This window comes from Oncorhynchus keta, chromosome 13 (genome assembly GCF_023373465.1).
Source record: "Oncorhynchus keta strain PuntledgeMale-10-30-2019 chromosome 13, Oket_V2, whole genome shotgun sequence".
Classification (NCBI taxonomy): Eukaryota; Metazoa; Chordata; class Actinopteri; order Salmoniformes; family Salmonidae; genus Oncorhynchus; species Oncorhynchus keta.
Genome location: NC_068433.1, coordinates 3,302,939 through 3,315,757, shown reverse-complemented (window position 1 = coordinate 3,315,757; position 12,819 = coordinate 3,302,939). Strand labels below are relative to the sequence as shown.

The 12,819-nt window shown below is 51.7% G+C and overlaps 1 long non-coding RNA gene across 3 annotated transcripts; it reads left to right on the top strand.

Moving 5' to 3' along the window:
* Window positions 1-2,312: 2,312 nt before the first annotated feature.
* LOC127906624 (uncharacterized) lies at window positions 2,313-12,330 on the top strand. 3 transcript variants are annotated; one of them, XR_008062111.1, is made up of 4 exons: window positions 2,313-3,621; window positions 3,686-4,564; window positions 7,604-7,733; window positions 10,525-12,330. It is a non-coding gene; the product is annotated as an uncharacterized LOC127906624 (long non-coding RNA). The 3 variants fall into 3 exon arrangements; XR_008062112.1 differs by lacking the exons at window positions 7,604-7,733; window positions 10,525-12,330 and adding an exon at window positions 6,214-6,742 and having other exon boundaries at window positions 3,686-4,823; XR_008062113.1 differs by lacking the exons at window positions 7,604-7,733; window positions 10,525-12,330 and adding an exon at window positions 5,244-5,302 and having other exon boundaries at window positions 3,686-4,823.
* The last annotated feature ends 489 nt before the right edge of the window (window positions 12,331-12,819 follow it).

The window sequence follows — 12,819 nt, the reverse complement described above, 5'->3', positions numbered from 1 at the left end:
AGGCAAACTACCTGCCCTCCAGGACACCAACACCACCCGATGTCACAGGAAGGCCATAAAGATCATCAAGGACAACAACCACCCGAGCCACTGCCTGTTCACCCCGCTATCATCCAGAAGGCGAGGTCAGTACAGGTGCATCAAAGCTGGGACCGAGAGACTGAAAAACAGCTTCTATCTCAAGGCCATCAGACTGTTAAACAGCCACCACTAACATTGAGTGGCTGCTGCCAACACACTGACTCAACTCCAGCCACTTTAATAATGGGAATTGATGGGAATTGATGTAAAATATATCACTAGCCACTTTAAAAAATGCTACCTAATATAATGTTTACATACCCTACATTATTCATCTCATATGTATACGTATATACTGTACTCTATATCATCTACTGCATCTTTATGTAATACATGTACCACTAGCCACTTTAACTATGCCACTTTGTTTACATACTCATCTCATATATATCTACTGTACTCAATACCATCTACTGCATCTTGCCTATGCTGCTCTGTACCATCACTCATTCATATATCTTTATGTACATATTCTTTATCCCCTTACACTTGTGTCTATAAGGTAGTAGTTTTGGAATTGTTAGCTAGATTACTTGTTGGTTATTACTGCATTGTCGGAACTAGAAGCACAAGCATTTCGCTACACTCGCACTAACATCTGCTAACCATGTGTATGTGAAAAATACACTTAGATTTGATTTGAATTGGGTTGACAGATTTGCACACTCTCTGCATTCTCTCAACCAGCTTCACCTGGTATGCTTTTCCAACAATCTTGAAGGAGTTCCCACATATGCTGAGCACTTGTTGGCTGCTTGTCCTTCACTCCACAATCCAACTCATCCCAAACCATCTCAGTTGGGTTGAGGTCGGGTGATTGTGGAGGTCGGGTCATCTGATGCAGCACTCCATCACTCTCCTTCTTGGTCAAATAGCCCTTACACATCCTGGAGGTGTGTTGGCTCATTGTCCTGTTGAAAAACAAATGATTAAGAAGGAAAGAAATTCCACAAATGAACTTTTAACAACACACACCTGTTAATTGAAATACATTCCTGGGGCAGCAGGGTAGCCTAGTGGTTAGAGTGTAGAGGAGGCAGGGTAGCCTAGTGGTTAGAGTGTAGAGGCGGCAGGGTAGCCTAGTGGTTAGAGTGTAGAGGTGGTAGGGTAGCCTAGTGGTTAGAGTGTAGAGGAGGCAGGTAGTCTAGTGGTTAGAGTGTAGAGAAGGCAGGTAGCCTAGTGGTTAGAGTGTAGAGGGGGCAGGGTAGCCTAGTGGTTAGAGTGTAGAGGCGGTAGGTAGCCTAGTGGTTAGAGTGTAGAGGAGGCAGGTAGCCTAGTGGTTAGAGTGTAGAGGAGGCAGGGTAGCCTAGTGGTTAGAGTGTAGAGGCGGCAGGTAGTCTAGTGGTTAGAGTGTAGAGGAGGCAGGTAGTCTAGTGGGTAGAGTGTAGAGGAGGCAGGTAGTCTAGTGGTTAGAGTGTAGAGGAGGCAGTGTAGCCTAGTGGTTAGAGTGTAGAGGAGGCAGGTAGTCTAGTGGTTAGAGTGTAGAGGAGGCAGGTAGTCTAGTGGGTAGAGTGTAGAGGCGGCAGGTAGTCTAGTGGTTAGAGTGGAGAGGCGGCAGGTAGTCTAGTGGTTAGAGTGTAGAGGAGGCAGGTAGTCTAGTGGGTAGAGTGTAGAGGAGGCAGGTAGCCTAGTGGTTAGAGTGTAGAGGAGGCAGGTAGCCTAGTGGTTAGAGTGTAGAGGAGGCAGGTAGTCTAGTGGTTAGAGTGTAGAGGAGGCAGGTAGTCTAGTGGGTAGAGTGTAGAGGAGGCAGGTAGTCTAGTGGTTAGAGTGTAGAGGAGGCAGGGTAGCCTAGTGGTTAGAGTGTAGAGGTGGCAGGTAGCCTAGTGGTTAGAGTGTAGAGGAGGCAGGTAGCCTAGTGGTTAGAGTGTAGAGGAGGCAGGTAGCCTAGTGGTTAGAGTGTAGAGGAGGCAGGGTAGCCTAGTGGTTAGAGTGTAGAGGCGGCAGGTAGTCTAGTGGTTAGAGTGTAGAGGAGGCAGGTAGTCTAGTGGGTAGAGTGTAGAGGAGGCAGGTAGTCTAGTGGTTAGAGTGTAGAGGAGGCAGTGTAGCCTAGTGGTTAGAGTGTAGAGGAGGCAGGTAGTCTAGTGGTTAGAGTGTAGAGGAGGCAGGTAGTCTAGTGGGTAGAGTGTAGAGGCGGCAGGTAGTCTAGTGGTTAGAGTGGAGGCGGCAGGTAGTCTAGTGGTTAGAGTGTAGAGGAGGCAGGTAGTCTAGTGGGTAGAGTGTAGAGGGGCAGGGTAGCCTAGTGGTTAGAGTGTAGAGGAGGCAGGTAGCCTAGTGGTTAGAGTGTAGAGGAGGCAGGTAGCCTAGTGGTTAGAGTGTAGAGGAGGCAGGTAGCCTAGTGGTTAGAGTGTAGAGGCGGCAGGTAGTCTAGTGGTTAGAGTGTAGAGGAGGCAGGTAGTCTAGTGGTTAGAGTGTAGAGGAGGCAGGTAGTCTAGTGGTTAGAGTGTAGAGGAGGCAGTGTAGCCTAGTGGTTAGAGTGTAGAGGAGGCAGGTAGTCTAGTGGTTAGAGTGTAGAGGAGGCAGGTAGTCTAGTGGTTAGAGTGTAGAGGCGGCAGGTAGTCTAGTGGTTAGAGTGGAGAGGCGGCAGGTAGTCTAGTGGTTAGAGTGTAGAGGAGGCAGGTAGTCTAGTGGGTAGAGTGTAGAGGAGGCAGGTAGCCTAGTGGTTAGAGTGTAGAGGAGGCAGGTAGCCTAGTGGTTAGAGTGTAGAGGAGGCAGGTAGTCTAGTGGTTAGAGTGTAGAGGAGGCAGGTAGTCTAGTGGTTAGAGTGTAGAGGAGGCAGGGTAGCCTAGTGGTTAGAGTGTAGAGGTGGCAGGTAGCCTAGTGGTTAGAGTGTAGAGGAGGCAGGTAGCCTAGTGGTTAGAGTGTAGAGGAGGCAGGTAGCCTAGTGGTTAGAGTGTAGAGGAGGCAGGGTAGCCTAGTGGTTAGAGTGTAGAGGCGGCAGGTAGTCTAGTGGTTAGAGTGTAGAGGAGGCAGGTAGTCTAGTGGTTAGAGTGTAGAGGAGGCAGGTAGTCTAGTGGTTAGAGTGTAGAGGAGGCAGGTAGACTAGTGGTTAGAGTGTAGAGGAGGCAGGTAGCCTAGTGGTTAGAGTGTAGAGGAGGCAGGTAGTCTAGTGGTTAGAGTGTAGAGGCGGCAGGTAGTCTAGTGGTTAGAGTGTAGAGGCGGCAGGTAGTCTAGTGGTTAGAGTGTAGAGGAGGCAGGTAGTCTAGTGGTTAGAGTGTAGAGGAGGCAGGTAGCCTAGTGGTTAGAGTGTAGAGGAGGCAGGTAGCCTAGTGGTTAGAGTGTAGAGGAGGCAGGTAGTCTAGTGGTTAGAGTGTAGAGGAGGCAGGTAGTCTAGTGGGTAGAGTGTAGAGGAGGCAGGTAGTCTAGTGGTTAGAGTGTAGAGGAGGCAGGGTAGCCTAGTGGTTAGAGTGTAGAGGTGGCAGGTAGCCTAGTGGTTAGAGTGTAGAGGAGGCAGGTAGTCTAGTGGTTAGAGTGTAGAGGAGGCAGGTAGTCTAGTGGTTAGAGTGTAGAGGAGGCAGGTAGCCTAGTGGTTAGAGTGTAGAGGTGGCAGGTAGCCTAGTGGTTAGAGTGTAGAGGAGGCGGTTAGCCTAGTGGTTAGAGTGTGGAGGAGGCAGGTAGTCTAGTGGTTAGAGTGTAGAGGAGGCAGGTAGTCTAGTGGTTAGAGTGTAGAGGAGGCAGGTAGCCTAGTGGTTAGAGTGTAGAGGAGGCAGGTAGCCTAGTGGTTAGAGTGTAGAGGAGGCAGGTAGTCTAGTGGTTAGAGTGTAGAGGAGGCAGGTAGTCTAGTGGTTAGAGTGTAGAGGAGGCAGGTAGTCTAGTGGTTAGAGTGTAGAGGAGGCAGGGTAGCCTAGTGGTTAGAGTGTAGAGGTGGCAGGTAGCCTAGTGGTTAGAGTGTAGAGGAGGCAGGTATTCTAGTGGTTAGAGTGTAGAGGAGGCAGGTAGTCTAGTGGTTAGAGTGTAGAGGAGGCAGGGTAGCCTAGTGGTTAGAGTGTAGAGGTGGCAGGTAGCCTAGTGGTTAGAGTGTAGAGGAGGCAGGTAGCCTAGTGGTTAGAGTGTGGAGGAGGCAGGTAGTCTAGTGGTTAGAGTGTAGAGGAGGCAGGTAGCCTAGTGGTTAGAGTGTAGAGGAGGCAGGGTAGCCTAGTGGTTAGAGTGTAGAGGAGGCAGGTAGTCTAGTGGTTAGAGTGTAGAGGAGGCAGGGTAGTCTAGTGGTTAGAGTGTAGAGGAGGCAGGGTAGCCTAGTGGTTAGAGTGTAGAGGAGGTAGGTAGTCTAGTGGTTAGAGTGTAGAGGAGGCAGGTAGCCTAGTGGTTAGAGTGTAGAGGAGGCAGGGTAGCCTAGTGGTTAGAGTGTAGAGGAGGTAGGTAGTCTATTGGTTAGAGTGTAGAGGAGGCAGGTAGCCTAGTGGTTAGAGTGTAGAGGCGGCAGGGTAGCCTAGTGGTTAGAGTGTAGAGGCGGCAGGGTAGCCTAGTGGTTAGAGTGTAGAGGAGGCAGGTAGTCTAGTGGTTAGAGTGTAGAGGCGGCAGGGTAGCCTAGTGGTTAGAGTGTAGAGGAGGTAGGTAGTCTAGTTGTTAGAGTGTAGAGGAGGCAGGTAGCCTAGTGGTTAGAGTGTAGAGGAGGTAGGGTAGTCTAGTGGTTAGAGTGTAGAGGTGGCAGGGTAGCCTAGTGGTTAGAGTGTAGAGGAGGCAGGTAGCCTAGTGGTTAGAGTGTAGAGGGGGCAGGTAGCCTAGTGGTTAGAGTGTAGAGGGGGCAGGTAGCCTAGTGGTTAGAGTGTAGAGGCGGCAGGTAGCCTAGTGGTTAGAGTGTAGAGGCAGCAGGGTAGCCTAGTGGTTAGAGTGTAGAGGTGGCAGGGTAGCCTAGTGGTTAGAGTGTAGAGGAGGCAGGTAGCCTAGTGGTTAGAGTGTAGAGGTGGCAGGGTAGCCTAGTGGTTAGAGTGTAGAGGAGGCAGGTAGCCTAGTGGTTAGAGTGTAGAGGCGGCAGGGTAGTCTAGTGGTTAGAGTGTAGAGGAGGCAGGTAGTCTAGTGGTTAGAGTGTAGAGGAGGCAGGTAGCCTAGTGGTTAGAGTGTAGAGGAGGCAGGTAGTCTAGTGGTTAGAGTGTAGAGGAGGCAGGTAGCCTAGTGGTTAGAGTGTAGAGGAGGCAGGTAGTCTAGTGGTTAGAGTGTAGAGGGGGCAGGTAGCCTAGTGGTTAGAGTGTAGAGGTGGCAGGTAGCCTAGTGGTTAGAGTGTAGAGGAGGCGGTTAGCCTAGTGGTTAGAGTGTGGAGGAGGCAGGTAGTCTAGTGGTTAGAGTGTAGAGGAGGCAGGTAGTCTAGTGGGTAGAGTGTAGAGGAGGCAGGTAGCCTAGTGGTTAGAGTGTAGAGGAGGCAGGTAGCCTAGTGGTTAGAGTGTAGAGGAGGCAGGTAGTCTAGTGGTTAGAGTGTAGAGGAGGCAGGTAGTCTAGTGGGTAGAGTGTAGAGGAGGCAGGTAGTCTAGTGGTTAGAGTGTAGAGGAGGCAGGGTAGCCTAGTGGTTAGAGTGTAGAGGTGGCAGGTAGCCTAGTGGTTAGAGTGTAGAGGAGGCAGGTAGCCTAGTGGTTAGAGTGTAGAGGAGGCAGGGTAGCCTAGTGGTTAGAGTGTAGAGGAGGCAGGTAGTCTAGTGGTTAGAGTGTAGAGGAGGCAGGGTAGTCTAGTGGTTAGAGTGTAGAGGAGGCAGGGTAGCCTAGTGGTTAGAGTGTAGAGGAGGTAGGTAGTCTAGTGGTTAGAGTGTAGAGGAGGCAGGTAGCCTAGTGGTTAGAGTGTAGAGGAGGCAGGGTAGCCTAGTGGTTAGAGTGTAGAGGAGGTAGGTAGTCTATTGGTTAGAGTGTAGAGGAGGCAGGTAGCCTAGTGGTTAGAGTGTAGAGGCGGCAGGGTAGCCTAGTGGTTAGAGTGTAGAGGCGGCAGGGTAGCCTAGTGGTTAGAGTGTAGAGGAGGCAGGTAGTCTAGTGGTTAGAGTGTAGAGGCGGCAGGGTAGCCTAGTGGTTAGAGTGTAGAGGAGGTAGGTAGTCTAGTTGTTAGAGTGTAGAGGAGGCAGGTAGCCTAGTGGTTAGAGTGTAGAGGAGGTAGGGTAGTCTAGTGGTTAGAGTGTAGAGGTGGCAGGGTAGCCTAGTGGTTAGAGTGTAGAGGAGGCAGGTAGCCTAGTGGTTAGAGTGTAGAGGGGGCAGGTAGCCTAGTGGTTAGAGTGTAGAGGGGGCAGGTAGCCTAGTGGTTAGAGTGTAGAGGCGGCAGGTAGCCTAGTGGTTAGAGTGTAGAGGCAGCAGGGTAGCCTAGTGGTTAGAGTGTAGAGGTGGCAGGGTAGCCTAGTGGTTAGAGTGTAGAGGAGGCAGGTAGCCTAGTGGTTAGAGTGTAGAGGTGGCAGGGTAGCCTAGTGGTTAGAGTGTAGAGGAGGCAGGTAGCCTAGTGGTTAGAGTGTAGAGGCGGCAGGGTAGTCTAGTGGTTAGAGTGTAGAGGAGGCAGGTAGTCTAGTGGTTAGAGTGTAGAGGAGGCAGGTAGCCTAGTGGTTAGAGTGTAGAGGAGGCAGGTAGTCTAGTGGTTAGAGTGTAGAGGAGGCAGGTAGCCTAGTGGTTAGAGTGTAGAGGAGGCAGGTAGTCTAGTGGTTAGAGTGTAGAGGGGGCAGGTAGTCTAGTGGTTAGAGTGTAGAGGAGGCAGGTAGTCTAGTGGTTAGAGTGTAGAGGGAGGCAGGTAGCCTAGTGGTTAGAGTGTAGAGGAGGCAGGTAGTCTAGTGGTTAGAGTGTAGAGGGGGCAGGTAGTCTAGTGGTTAGAGTGTAGAGGTGGCAGGGTAGCCTAGTGGTTAGAGTGTAGAGGAGGCAGGTAGCCTAGTGTTTAGAGTGTAGAGGAGGCAGGTAGCCTAGTGGTTAGAGTGTAGGGGCAGCAGGGTAGCCTAGTGGTTAGAGTGTAGAGGAGGCAGGTAGTCTAGTGGTTAGAGTGTAGAGGGGCAGGTAGTCTAGTGGTTAGAGTGTAGAGGTGGCAGGGTAGCCTAGTGGTTAGAGTGTAGAGGAGGCAGGTAGTCTAGTGGTTAGAGTGTAGAGGAGGCAGGTAGTCTAGTGGTTAGAGTGTAGAGGTGGCAGGGTAGTCTAGTGGTTAGAGTGTAGAGGAGGCAGGTAGTCTAGTGGTTAGAGTGTAGAGGTGGCAGGGTAGTCTAGTGGTTAGAGTGTAGAGGAGGCAGGTAGTCTAGTGGTTAGAGTGTAGAGGAGGCAGGTAGCCTAGTGGTTAGAGTGTAGAGGAGGCAGGTAGCCTAGTGGTTAGAGTGCAGAGGTGGTAGGTAGCCTAGTGGTTAGAGTGTAGAGGAGGCAGGGTAGCCTAGTGGTTAGAGTGTAGAGGCGGCAGGGTAGCCTAGTGGTTAGAGTGTAGAGGAGGCAGGTAGCCTAGTGGTTAGAGTGTAGAGGTGGCAGGTAGCCTAGTGGTTAGAGTGTAGAGGGGGCAGGGTAGCCTAGTGGTTAGAGTGGAGAGGAGGAAGGGTAGCCTAGTGGTTAGAGTGTAGAGGGGGCAGGGTAGCCTAGTGGTTAGAGTGTAGAGGAGGCAGGTAGCCTAGTGGTTAGAGTGTAGAGGCGGCAGGGTAGCCTAGTGGTTAGAGTGTAGAGGAGGCAGGTAGCCTAGTGGTTAGAGTGTAGAGGTGGTAGGTAGCCTAGTGGTTAGAGTGTAGAGGAGGCAGGGTAGCCTAGTGGTTAGAGTGTAGAGGCGGCAGGGTAGCCTAGTGGTTAGAGTGTAGAGGAGGCAGGTAGCCTAGTGGTTAGAGTGTAGAGGTGGCAGGTAGCCTAGTGGTTAGAGTGTAGAGGGGGCAGGGTAGCCTAGTGGTTAGAGTGTAGAGGCGGTAGGTAGCCTAGTGGTTAGAGTGTAGAGGAGGCAGGTAGCCTAGTGGTTAGAGTGTAGAGGAGGCAGGGTAGCCTAGTGGTTAGAGTGTAGAGGCGGCAGGTAGTCTAGTGGTTAGAGTGTAGAGGAGGCAGGTAGTCTAGTGGGTAGAGTGTAGAGGAGGCAGGTAGTCTAGTGGTTAGAGTGTAGAGGAGGCAGTGTAGCCTAGTGGTTAGAGTGTAGAGGAGGCAGGTAGTCTAGTGGTTAGAGTGTAGAGGAGGCAGGTAGTCTAGTGGGTAGAGTGTAGAGGCGGCAGGTAGTCTAGTGGTTAGAGTGGAGAGGCGGCAGGTAGTCTAGTGGTTAGAGTGTAGAGGAGGCAGGTAGTCTAGTGGGTAGAGTGTAGAGGAGGCAGGTAGCCTAGTGGTTAGAGTGTAGAGGAGGCAGGTAGCCTAGTGGTTAGAGTGTAGAGGAGGCAGGTAGTCTAGTGGTTAGAGTGTAGAGGAGGCAGGTAGTCTAGTGGGTAGAGTGTAGAGGAGGCAGGGTAGCCTAGTGGTTAGAGTGTAGAGGTGGCAGGTAGCCTAGTGGTTAGAGTGTAGAGGAGGCAGGTAGCCTAGTGGTTAGAGTGTAGAGGAGGCAGGTAGCCTAGTGGTTAGAGTGTAGAGGAGGCAGGGTAGCCTAGTGGTTAGAGTGTAGAGGCGGCAGGTAGTCTAGTGGTTAGAGTGTAGAGGAGGCAGGTAGTCTAGTGGGTAGAGTGTAGAGGAGGCAGGTAGTCTAGTGGTTAGAGTGTAGAGGAGGCAGTGTAGCCTAGTGGTTAGAGTGTAGAGGAGGCAGGTAGTCTAGTGGTTAGAGTGTAGAGGAGGCAGGTAGTCTAGTGGGTAGAGTGTAGAGGCGGCAGGTAGTCTAGTGGTTAGAGTGGAGAGGCGGCAGGTAGTCTAGTGGTTAGAGTGTAGAGGAGGCAGGTAGTCTAGTGGGTAGAGTGTAGAGGAGGCAGGTAGCCTAGTGGTTAGAGTGTAGAGGAGGCAGGTAGCCTAGTGGTTAGAGTGTAGAGGAGGCAGGTAGTCTAGTGGTTAGAGTGTAGAGGAGGCAGGTAGTCTAGTGGGTAGAGTGTAGAGGAGGCAGGTAGTCTAGTGGTTAGAGTGTAGAGGAGGCAGGGTAGCCTAGTGGTTAGAGTGTAGAGGTGGCAGGTAGCCTAGTGGTTAGAGTGTAGAGGAGGCAGGTATTCTAGTGGTTAGAGTGTAGAGGAGGCAGGTAGTCTAGTGGTTAGAGTGTAGAGGAGGCAGGGTAGCCTAGTGGTTAGAGTGTAGAGGTGGCAGGTAGCCTAGTGGTTAGAGTGTAGAGGAGGCGGTTAGCCTAGTGGTTAGAGTGTGGAGGAGGCAGGTAGTCTAGTGGTTAGAGTGTAGAGGAGGCAGGTAGTCTAGTGGGTAGAGTGTAGAGGAGGCAGGTAGCCTAGTGGTTAGAGTGTAGAGGAGGCAGGTAGCCTAGTGGTTAGAGTGTAGAGGAGGCAGGTAGTCTAGTGGTTAGAGTGTAGAGGAGGCAGGTAGTCTAGTGGGTAGAGTGTAGAGGAGGCAGGTAGTCTAGTGGTTAGAGTGTAGAGGAGGCAGGGTAGCCTAGTGGTTAGAGTGTAGAGGTGGCAGGTAGCCTAGTGGTTAGAGTGTAGAGGAGGCAGGTATTCTAGTGGTTAGAGTGTAGAGGAGGCAGGTAGTCTAGTGGTTAGAGTGTAGAGGAGGCAGGGTAGCCTAGTGGTTAGAGTGTAGAGGTGGCAGGTAGCCTAGTGGTTAGAGTGTAGAGGAGGCGGTTAGCCTAGTGGTTAGAGTGTGGAGGAGGCAGGTAGTCTAGTGGTTAGAGTGTAGAGGAGGCAGGTAGCCTAGTGGTTAGAGTGTAGAGGAGGCAGGGTAGCCTAGTGGTTAGAGTGTAGAGGAGGCAGGTAGTCTAGTGGTTAGAGTGTAGAGGAGGCAGGGTAGTCTAGTGGTTAGAGTGTAGAGGAGGCAGGGTAGCCTAGTGGTTAGAGTGTAGAGGAGGTAGGTAGTCTAGTGGTTAGAGTGTAGAGGAGGCAGGTAGCCTAGTGGTTAGAGTGTAGAGGAGGCAGGGTAGCCTAGTATGACAATTGAGTACTTGGTTAGAGTGTAGAGGAGGTAGGTAGTCTATTGGTTAGAGTGTAGAGGAGGCAGGTAGCCTAGTGGTTAGAGTGTAGAGGCGGCAGGGTAGCCTAGTGGTTAGAGTGTAGAGGCGGCAGGGTAGCCTAGTGGTTAGAGTGTAGAGGAGGCAGGTAGTCTAGTGGTTAGAGTGTAGAGGCGGCAGGGTAGCCTAGTGGTTAGAGTGTAGAGGAGGTAGGTAGTCTAGTTGTTAGAGTGTAGAGGAGGCAGGTAGCCTAGTGGTTAGAGTGTAGAGGAGGTAGGGTAGTCTAGTGGTTAGAGTGTAGAGGTGGCAGGGTAGCCTAGTGGTTAGAGTGTAGAGGAGGCAGGTAGCCTAGTGGTTAGAGTGTAGAGGGGGCAGGTAGCCTAGTGGTTAGAGTGTAGAGGGGGCAGGTAGCCTAGTGGTTAGAGTGTAGAGGCGGCAGGTAGCCTAGTGGTTAGAGTGTAGAGGCAGCAGGGTAGCCTAGTGGTTAGAGTGTAGAGGTGGCAGGGTAGCCTAGTGGTTAGAGTGTAGAGGAGGCAGGTAGCCTAGTGGTTAGAGTGTAGAGGTGGCAGGGTAGCCTAGTGGTTAGAGTGTAGAGGAGGCAGGTAGCCTAGTGGTTAGAGTGTAGAGGCGGCAGGGTAGTCTAGTGGTTAGAGTGTAGAGGAGGCAGGTAGTCTAGTGGTTAGAGTGTAGAGGAGGCAGGTAGCCTAGTGGTTAGAGTGTAGAGGAGGCAGGTAGTCTAGTGGTTAGAGTGTAGAGGAGGCAGGTAGCCTAGTGGTTAGAGTGTAGAGGAGGCAGGTAGTCTAGTGGTTAGAGTGTAGAGGGGGCAGGTAGTCTAGTGGTTAGAGTGTAGAGGAGGCAGGTAGTCTAGTGGTTAGAGTGTAGAGGAGGCAGGTAGCCTAGTGGTTAGAGTGTAGAGGAGGCAGGTAGTCTAGTGGTTAGAGTGTAGAGGGGGCAGGTAGTCTAGTGGTTAGAGTGTAGAGGTGGCAGGGTAGCCTAGTGGTTAGAGTGTAGAGGAGGCAGGTAGCCTAGTGTTTAGAGTGTAGAGGAGGCAGGTAGCCTAGTGGTTAGAGTGTAGGGGCAGCAGGGTAGCCTAGTGGTTAGAGTGTAGAGGAGGCAGGTAGTCTAGTGGTTAGAGTGTAGAGGGGGCAGGTAGTCTAGTGGTTAGAGTGTAGAGGTGGCAGGGTAGCCTAGTGGTTAGAGTGTAGAGGAGGCAGGTAGTCTAGTGGTTAGAGTGTAGAGGAGGCAGGTAGTCTAGTGGTTAGAGTGTAGAGGTGGCAGGGTAGTCTAGTGGTTAGAGTGTAGAGGAGGCAGGTAGTCTAGTGGTTAGAGTGTAGAGGTGGCAGGGTAGTCTAGTGGTTAGAGTGTAGAGGAGGCAGGTAGTCTAGTGGTTAGAGTGTAGAGGAGGCAGGTAGCCTAGTGGTTAGAGTGTAGAGGAGGCAGGTAGCCTAGTGGTTAGAGTGTAGAGGTGGTAGGTAGCCTAGTGGTTAGAGTGTAGAGGAGGCAGGGTAGCCTAGTGGTTAGAGTGTAGAGGCGGCAGGGTAGCCTAGTGGTTAGAGTGTAGAGGAGGCAGGTAGCCTAGTGGTTAGAGTGTAGAGGTGGCAGGTAGCCTAGTGGTTAGAGTGTAGAGGGGGCAGGGTAGCCTAGTGGTTAGAGTGGAGAGGAGGAAGGGTAGCCTAGTGGTTAGAGTGTAGAGGGGGCAGGGTAGCCTAGTGGTTAGAGTGTAGAGGAGGCAGGTAGCCTAGTGGTTAGAGTGTAGAGGCGGCAGGGTAGCCTAGTGGTTAGAGTGTAGAGGAGGCAGGTAGCCTAGTGGTTAGAGTGTAGAGGGGGCAGGTAGCCTAGTGGTTAGAGTGTAGAGGAGGCAGGTAGCCTAGTGGTTAGAGCGTTGGGCCAGTCACTGAAAAGTTGCAAGATCAATTCCCCGAGCCGACAAGGTACAAATCTGTTGTTCTGCCCCTGAACAAGGCAGTTAACCCACTGTTCCCCTGAACAAGGCAGTTAACCCACTGTTCGCCTGAACAAGGCAGTTAACCCACTGTTCCCCTGAACAAGGCAGTTAACCCACTGTTCCCCTGAACAAGGCAGTTAACCCACTGTTCCCCTGAACAAGGCAGTTAACCCACTGTTCGCCTGAACAAGGCAGTTAACCCACTGTTCCCCTGAACAAGGCAGTTAACCCACTGTTCCCCTGAACAAGGCAGTTAACCCACTGTTCCCCTGAACAAGGCAGTTAACCCACTGTTCCCCTGAACAAGGCAGTTACCCCACTGTTCCCCTGAACAAGGCAGTTAACCCACTGTTCCCCTGAACAAGGCAGTTAACCCACTGTTCCCCTGAACAAGGCAGTTACCCCACTGTTCCCCTAAACAAGGCAGTTAACCCACTGTTCTCCTGAACAAGGCAGTTACCCCACTGTTCCCCTGAACAAGGCAGTTAACCCACTGTTCCCCTGAACAAGGCAGTGAACCCACAGTTCCCCTGAACAAGGCAGTTAACCCACTGTTCCCCTGAACAAGGCAGTTAACCCACTGTTCCCCTGAACAAGGCAGTTAACCCACTGTTCCCTGAACAAGGCAGTTAACCCACTGTTCCCTGAACAAGGCAGTTAACCCACTGTTCCCCTGAACAAGGCAGTTAACCCACTGTTCCCTGAACAAGGCAGTTAACCCACGGTTCCCTGAACAAGGCAGTTAACCCACTGTTCCCCTGAACAAGGCAGTTAACCCACTGTTCCCCTGAACAAGGCAGTTAACCCACTGTTCCCTGAACAAGGCAGTTACCCCACTGTGCCCCTGAACAAGGCAGTTAACCCACTGTTCCCCTGAACAAGGCAGT